The sequence below is a fragment of the Strongylocentrotus purpuratus genome, unplaced genomic scaffold (assembly GCF_000002235.5).
Source record: "Strongylocentrotus purpuratus isolate Spur 01 unplaced genomic scaffold, Spur_5.0 spur5_scaffold_17, whole genome shotgun sequence".
In the NCBI taxonomy this organism is placed as follows: domain Eukaryota; kingdom Metazoa; phylum Echinodermata; class Echinoidea; order Camarodonta; family Strongylocentrotidae; genus Strongylocentrotus; species Strongylocentrotus purpuratus.
This window is the reverse complement of record NW_022145602.1, coordinates 24,114,081-24,122,950: the sequence shown is the minus strand read 5'-3', so window position 1 is coordinate 24,122,950 and position 8,870 is coordinate 24,114,081. Positions and strand designations below refer to the sequence as shown.

At 37.2% G+C, this 8,870-nt stretch overlaps 1 long non-coding RNA gene across 1 annotated transcript; it reads left to right on the top strand.

Moving 5' to 3' along the window:
- The first annotated feature begins 780 nt into the window (after window positions 1-780).
- On the top strand, window positions 781-8,603 carry LOC105446048. The gene is made up of 4 exons (XR_004064502.1): window positions 781-852; window positions 3,454-3,680; window positions 4,101-4,326; window positions 5,759-8,603. It is a non-coding gene; the product is annotated as an uncharacterized LOC105446048 (long non-coding RNA).
- Window positions 8,604-8,870: the final 267 nt, after the last annotated feature.

The window sequence follows — 8,870 nt, the reverse complement described above, 5'->3', positions numbered from 1 at the left end:
GCATGAAGTGTTAAATCGGCGTGGGGTCCGGGGCCAAAGGGCCCCGGAAAAAAAATTGAACTATAAGATGCTTTATGGTACATTCTGAGGCATTTCTGAATGCGTAAACTGAACATTTATTTGAAAATTCTTTGCTTTTTTTGGAAGGAAAAGGGGCATTAAAACCCCGACGCTCCCCATGGGTCCGGCCTAGCTGGCAGGGCTAGCTAGCCCGACCCGGCAAGGCTAGCTCTCTGCAGTACGCCCAGGACTGGCGTCGACCGCCGGCGTCCCCGCTAGCGTTATTTTTTTATGCGGCACAGATTGGGGCTTTTTTTTTAAAGGGGTCTTGATTTACAGACTAATACTGGTCGTGTGCGTACTAGACAGTGTAAGTACGTAGTAGAGGTCTGTTTTTAATAGTGTAACATGTAATCCACTACCGCATGGAAAATCATTACATCAACAATTAAAATCAAATTGGAAATCTGAAGAGGAGGCAGCACGTCAATAAGGAGAACATCACAATAATTAGTCAATAAAACTTAACTATCTTAAACGAAGAGGAATGTTATCTAAACACATAGTTCGCGATGGATATACAAACTTCTTCGCAGCGCTAATGCGCTAGCGAACATGACTAGTCTCACGTACGTGCAGACACTATTCAGAAGTGAAATAGCGTACTTCCCATAGGTTTAACACGCGCCATGCCCCAATCTGTGCCGCATAAAAAAATAACGCTCCCCGCTAGACCCGCAGAGCTCGCATACCTGCGGCTAGCATCAGATACAGTTTCAGCTGGTCGGCGCAGCTAGCTTTCCCTGCTGGTGGTTCCTTGTCTTCACTCCAAAAATATCTACAATGTATACCGTAAGTTTTAAATATATAGATCTAGATATTCATCTTAGTCAGAGGAATAATCGATAGAGTCTAATTATAAGGACTAATATTGTTTGAAAACCATTTGCCTTTGTATTTCATGAGACCTATCTAGATCTAGTCCCAAATATAAACTTTTCTGTGTGTGATTCTATCGTTATTTGTGTGTGTGTGTTGGCAATTTTTCTACGAAAAAGTGTTGTACAATCAAAATTCATCCAACTTGAGCATACCAAATTCCACTTCACACTCCTATAATTTCAATGCATAAGGTCTAGCCATTAATTAACCGGTAATCGACGTCATAAAACTCATTGGATTTCCTATTACTTTTCCACACATGCATGTAGATCTAGATCTATGTAGATTTCTAGGTCTACAAAACAAATACCGGTAGCCTAGATCTAGATCTAGGTGTCTAGGCCTACTAAATTATAAATAGGAGAAAATGTAAATTATTGTTCAATTGAATATTGAATATAGATCTAAATCATTATGATGCTTCAAAATCATACTGCAGTTTAAACCTTAAAAAATCAGTTCTCTTATTTAATTTCATCTGATTCACACTCACAGTCACAGCTCAAAATCGCGTTGAAAAACTGCAAAAAATGCCCCTTGAAAGCTTGATTTTATTCCATTGCACTTTGTTTCACTAGCGTTTGCGCATCGATAGACTTTATGATAGACTCTGTCTAGATCAACAGAAAATTCAATGAAATTTTGGGCAAACCTTGATAATACTGCGGCTATTTGTGCTGCTCACTCTCCTCATTTGGCATGTTTGGCGCTATATAGCCAATGTACTATGTAGGTATTTCATTTTAAATAATTATTTTATAGTCAAGATGACCATATTGTCTACAAATTCTTGACATGCTTGTGAAATATTCCACCACTCATTCAAGGACTCTGCAAAGTATAGCCTAACGGTTCATTGTGCGCAATGCTTGCACATGTCTGTAGATTATATAGGCCTACACGATAAAAAACAACAATGGTTTATTCACAAAATCAGTAGGGGTGCTGGTACGTGAATAAGCATCGTCCGCATAAATGACAATACCCTCGTAAACGCAGACCATTCGCATCCAGAAAAATAAGGATCATCCACATTTTTGTGAAGGATCCGGATTCCTGATCCGCGCGTTGGTGATGCGAAAAACGAATTCCGCGATGATGCTCCATAATGCATTTTACACTTACGCAGAGACTTTCACTTTTATGAACAATAAATCCTAGGGAAGACGGACAACCCATAGAAAGTAGACGGTGAACTGGGGGTATTTTATTACGCGGAATCCGTTTTTTTCGCATTAATTGCCAGCACGCGGATCAGGAACCCTGTACCCGCAGAGCACCGAAGAAGAAAAAACGTCTGTGAAAATTGCAGACTATCCTTATTTTTTTAGGTCGAGACTTGTCCGCGTTTACCAGGATATTCTTGTTTATGCGGACAATCTTCATTCTCAGACCAGTGCCCCTACTGAAAATGGCAATATTCCTCACATCAATTCCACTCTTAGAGAAATAACTTGGCACAAAGTACCCTGCAGGAAGTCAAGCTAGGGCCATGCAAGGACAAGTAAAAGAGCCACATCCATAATTGTAATTTGCAATTATTATTTTTCTTTTTCATAAAGATAGAGAATGATAGGAATAACTCATTGTTAGAAATACACATCACAAGATTTGAAAAAAAAAAAAAAAAAAAAATCTATTTTTGTATTTGGGACCATTAAATGGCAAAATGGAATGATGATGCATTATGGAGCAGACAGCATGTTATTGGCCATTAACACATAATAACCAGGATTTTTCACTGAATATTTTGTAGGTGGAGTATATTAATTGTTCTTTATGTTATAATTTCATTATATTTTAATCAATCAGATTTTATATGTTTTCATTGAAATGAGTTATCAATGTAATTTTTTTTTGGTAAAATTGTTTCTTAGGATCATACACTGGCCCAACTCTATTTTTGAAGAAAAAAATGATATTGTTTTGGTAATTACTGTTGTAATCTAACAATACGAACAAGCAAAGGGCATATACAGTAGTACACAATAAGCACTGACTTGAACAATTCAGGGAAAGCTATTTATAGTGGAGGGAGGGGGGGGGTAATGATCCTATGCACCTAATTCTGCATCGGTGTAGTACGTGTTGTTATAGGGTTCTATAGACTATTACCCCCCCCCCCGGACAATCACCCCTGACAATTACCGCAAAAGGACATTTTACCCCCCCCCCCCCTCTGAAAACTTAGCCCCCCCCCCCCCCCCCCCCCCTAAGCCTCAATTGAAGCTGTTATTCAACCCTTACACTGACAGCAGTGATCAAGGTTGACCTCTCAGTCATGAATATAAGCCATAAGGGGGAGGGGGGGGGTTATACTTTGCACCATACAAGTAGGGTGGTCCTATACACCCAATTCAGCATCCAGTGGTTCCTATCATTTGTGATTTTTCCAAACATTATTTAAGTCAATTTTATAAATTTGCTTGCATCTTCAAATTGGAGTGATCGAATGCCGTTTGAGCAATTTTTTAATTTTATTTTCATATTGCATCTTTTTAATACAAACAGAAAACCTAACATGCTTGAAGATGTAGAAGATCCTCGCTATCCATCCACCTTCGCAGCTTCTTTTGCCTCACAATTACCTCTGTCACAAGCCCTATCAAACACCGTGCCTGATTATGGTGCAGCTGACAGCACTGGGGACACTTTGCCTCAATTGAAGATGTTATTCAACCCTTAGACACAACCACTTGCCTGTTAATTACCTGCTATGAAAGAAATTACATATTGTGGTAAGTACATCGAAGCAGCAATGGATGTGGGGCTGTCTCACTAACAGCAGTGATCATGGTTGACGTACTCTCAGTCGTATAATCATCATGGGCGGGGGTCATACGTTGATGCTATACAAGTAGCATGATCCTATACACCTAATGCTACATCCAGTGTTCCCATCATTTGTGATTTTCCCAGAGATTAAGTCAATTTTATAAATTTCCTTGCATCTTCACATTTGAGTGAATTTTGTTTTAGCATGGGGCATGGGGGGGGGGGTGGTCATACTTTGATGTCATACAAGTAGCATGATTCTGTACACCCTATTCTGTTTTAAGTTACGTTTATAAATTTGATTACATCTTCACATTGATTTGAATGCTAGCTGTCATAAAATTAGTGTAATTTCATGTTAATATTGCATCTATTATGAACAGAAACCAAACATGCTTGAAGATGTAGGAGATCCTTGCTATCCATCCACCTTCGCAGCTTCTTTTGCCTCACAATTACCTCTGTAACAAGTCCTATTAAACACCGTGCCTGATTATGGTGCAGCTGACAGCACTGGGGACACTTTGCCTCAATTGAAGCTGTTATTCAACCCTTAGACACAACCACTTGCCTGCTAATTACCTGCTATGAAAGAAATTACATATTGGGGTAAGTACATCGAAGCAGCAATGGGTGTGGGGCTGTCTCATTAACAGCAGTGATCATGGTTGACGCACTCTCAGTCGTATAATCATCATGGGCGGGGGTCATACGTTGATGCTATACAAGTAGCATGATCCTATACACCTAATGCTACATCCAGTGTTCCCATCATTTGTGATTTTCCCAGAGATTAAGTCAATTTTATAAATTTCCTTGCATCTTCACATTTGAGTGAATTTTGTTTTAGCATGGGGCATGGGGGGGGGCATACTTTGATGTCATACAAGTAGCATGATTCTGTACACCCAATTCTGTTTTAAGTTTCGTTTATAGATCTGATTGCATTTGACATTCTTGATCATGTACGATATCCTCGCTATCCTTCCACCTTCACAGCTTCTTTTGCCTCACAATTACTTCTGTCACATACAAGTCCTAACACCATGCCTGCTTTTGGTGCAGGGAGCCTAAAGGGCATTTCCAATTTCCTTTGGTTGTTGCCACTTTTTTTTTTAATGAATGCGTTTTAAGCCTTGTAATTGCGATATCTTAGTAATCATTTGAGGTATGAACTTCAAACCTGCTAATAGTACATGTATGTATCACTTTAGGAAGACAATCTGATTATATTTTGGGGTAAGTAGGTCAAAGGTCACATAAGGATTTCTCTTTATGCCAATAGAAAAAACTCTCACATTGTTTAATACAGATAACGTTATAGAATTTACACAATGGAGGGATTTTATTTTTTATTTTTTAATCTCTGAAACCCCAAACTGTACAAAATCCAGGAATGAAAATTTAATCTAATGATACTTTGATCTCAAGATATATGTTTTGGCGGACCCGCCTCCCACTAGCATAGAGTGTTGAAATAGTCACGCACTTTTTACAGCAAACGTTATTGTTGAGGCATAACATAAACTGTTTTGCGAGAACGTGCAGTTTTCTTCATGTTGGACTGTTTTCAAGATATGTAATTTTCGATCTTTACCAATTAGTATTGCATCTGTTGGATCATTTAGAAGAAACACCTACTTATGATATTCATATTAATGTTTAAATGTGCCACATTAATCTGTACAAAGTAAAAAGGGTATTTATTCAAGATTAAAATGATAGTGTTTAAGCCTATATTATACACTATTTATTTAAAAAAAAATCAGTAATGTGAAGATAAGTTGAGGCCAGCAGTCTGCAATACTTTGAAACAGATAAAGTCCTGCAAAGGAAACAAAATAGAGCCTCAAGCACGTAAGGAAATTTGTGTCGAAGTGTTGAAATGAGAAATTATCTTACAGTAGTCTGATTGGTGTCCCTTTTTTTATCTCCTTTGCAGCTTTGCTCAAGCTCAGCATCCGTTATTACATTATTCCTTCACTTTTTATCAAAATTTAATGATTTTTTTCTTTTCTGTTTTGTTTCTTTTATTTGATAGAGCTACTAGCAAAGGAACAACTTCAACACTGCATCAAATGGCTCGACCAAAGTTATCAGTGGAGCAATATTCACCTGGTTTCCCCAAAACAAAACAGCACATCCCAAAGAATGGTGAACTCCAGTTGAAAAGACATGCGATTTTGAAATAACCATGGTCATTTCAGACATCTTGCGGGAGAATTAAAAGGGGCAAGAACAGTCAGTGATTTAGATACATTTTACCATCAGGAGCATTCACTGCATTGCACAGTATGTAACTGAATAGTTGGAGAGAAACTGGACTCTGTGTAACTATACTAGACATGACAAGTACAGAAGTACTAGCTAGTAATGGACAAGGAATTTTACTCACGTGAGCAGTTCAAAACCAAATCCAAGTAAGTTTTCCTCAAGTGTATCCAACCAGCCCTTCAAATGCTGCACCTAGACCACAAGGCCATCCAAAACTGCACCACTCCGACAATTCTGGGAGTTACAGTCAGATCTCAAATGGAATTTCCAAGTGTTTGATATGATATCAAGTGCCGGCAAGCGACTATACATTTACGACATCTCAGAGTATCATGTGAAGATCTAGCAGACATCTTCTCGACATATATCCGATCTTCGCTAGAATACGCTTCTCCAGTTTGGTCCACATCAATTTCCCGAACAGTTATCTTGCAGTCTGAAGAAAGTGCAGAAACGTGTCTGCTGTATTATCCTTGGATAAGAACAGTTGTATGAAACCACTCGTTTCTCTCCAGAGTCTAACTTCTTGCCGTCTTGCCCTTCTTGAATCCTTTTCTCTCAAACTGTTTAAGTCATCACCAGATCGAATTATGTTCTATCGCCAACTCGTCGCCAAACCTCTTGCCATGAACTATGAAACTCTCTACACATAACTATACCCTATTGTAGAACTGAGAGACACCGCACTTCAATTATTCCCTATATCGTACAACTCCTTAACAACCAACTGTGATTTTAATTATCTTTGTCATGTTTGTATTTATTTATTTTTGCTTACCATATTATTGTTTTTCATTCTTCTCTTTTCCATTCTTCATTATTTTATCCTCCCCTCTCATGTACTTTTTCTCCTTCTCTCTAAATCAGCAATTAAAGTACTTACATGCATTATGATTATTATTACAATTTTGATTAATTACAAAAGAGTCATCTCAGAATGAAGTATCTTTTTAATCAATCTTTTTATTCATTATGTTTAGCTTGTATTTAGGTTTTTCACACCAATTAACCAATGTATCGGTTATTACAGAATTTTGAAATCACAATTATAGGCATGTATTTTCTGAGGAGAGGGTGGTGTTGACTTTTTGTGACTGCTTTTATTTGTGTTTGCGATGGGATTTCATTTCTTTCATTAACCATTGTCGGTTTAATTCAAAACTGTATGAGTTTTAGAGCTCAATAAGTAATAAGTCTTATTTAGGTATCAACAAAAGCTTATACTCTGAACATAATTGTTTAAATATAAGGTTATACTATTTACAATTGCTATACAATTTCTTTTTGGAGCATTTTTGGGGTACTAAAGTTCTTGCTAGATGTTAACCCAATTAAGCCATGCGTAAACAATTTTCAATATTATTATTCTACTCAAAGAAAAGAACGGGGTGATTTTTTTCCTATTTGTATACCTTTTTTCCTGTGTTTGGTACTAAATTTGTCATTACAGGAATATATATTTTTGAAGTCATTGCCAATTTTCATGAGTTCGGCTCATGGTCAATTTTAGTTGAATTGCCCACATTCAAATGTATACAATTCTTTAAAATCATATTGATTTTATTTTGGCATGTATTCTTTGGTAGCAAAAATACACCCATCACATTAGGTAATTAAGCTAAGGGTAATTGCTGGTAAATTTTCGAATTCTCTGGTGTGCAAGTTTTATATAATCTCTCTATCTTTTATGAGGGAAAAGGTTAAACAAATACCTACAGTCTTCTCAGAAAATACATAGTGCATGTACAGTGTAAGTTTAACTTAAATAATTGATATTCCTGTTATAGGCAGTTTAAGACTTGTCAACTGATATCTTGTCATGATCTTGGTTTTTTGATAATTAATCGGTAGTGTTAATAGTTTAGCATGGGTTGAGTTACTGAGAGGGCACTGATGTCATGGGGGGGGGGGGGCTGCTGCTCTTATTAATTGAATTAATTGTTTAGACAGATAACTGGAATCTCAAGTTGGAGCATATGTGGGAGGGGTCGATCATGTTGCATTCCTTTACTTTTCTTTTCACTCCTTGATGGGATGTCACATATCATTTCAGATACCCCTCCCCCCCCCCCCCTATAGGTATTCCTCTCAAGCAAATCAATCGATAGAGGAATGTGTAATTGGGTTAGTTCAGCAATTACATAATGATGCCTTTTGTCTCAAATTTTCAGACTTGTTGGATTGGATAGGAAAGGATCTTAAAGTAGTGTAGTTATTTTGGCTCTATGTTCTCCAGTTTCGCTCTGATGAGTGCGAGGTTATGTCTTTTGTATGTCTTTTTTGAGAGGCATGTGCATTAGTCTTTTCTCTCTTTCATAGTATCAACTTGTATTGACATCTTTATATTAATTGCAATCATGAGATGTGTAATAACGAGTACATTTGTAGGTTCTATTATAATTTGTTTTTTTCTTTGGTGATGGATCCTTTCTCTGAATGCAATTTGTACTTTATTTGCCTGTATAAACATCTATGTGTTTTTACATTTGTTGTTGTTCAGCTACCCTAAATACCCGACGTTATATTATTACCAAGAATGTGTTTCTTCTAACAATATTGACAGAAGAATTATATCTTTAATAAACGATTTTATCAGTATTGTACTACATGTACTTCAAAGTGGATGAGATTTATTCTTTTGCAATTTCATGTCTTTGAATTGTTCGTTTGTGCCATTAAGTCAGTGTAGACAGACGCGGATCCACGTGGCGATTTTTCCGGCCCTGCTCCCCCCCCCCCCCACCCTCTAGTCTAAAAAAAATGTTTAAAAAAATAGAATAATAACGTAAATTTAACCTTTTTTTAAACAAAAACAAAAGCGGCGCCCAAATTTTTTTTTTAAATTTCGCCCACACCAAAACAAAATATTACACCCCCCC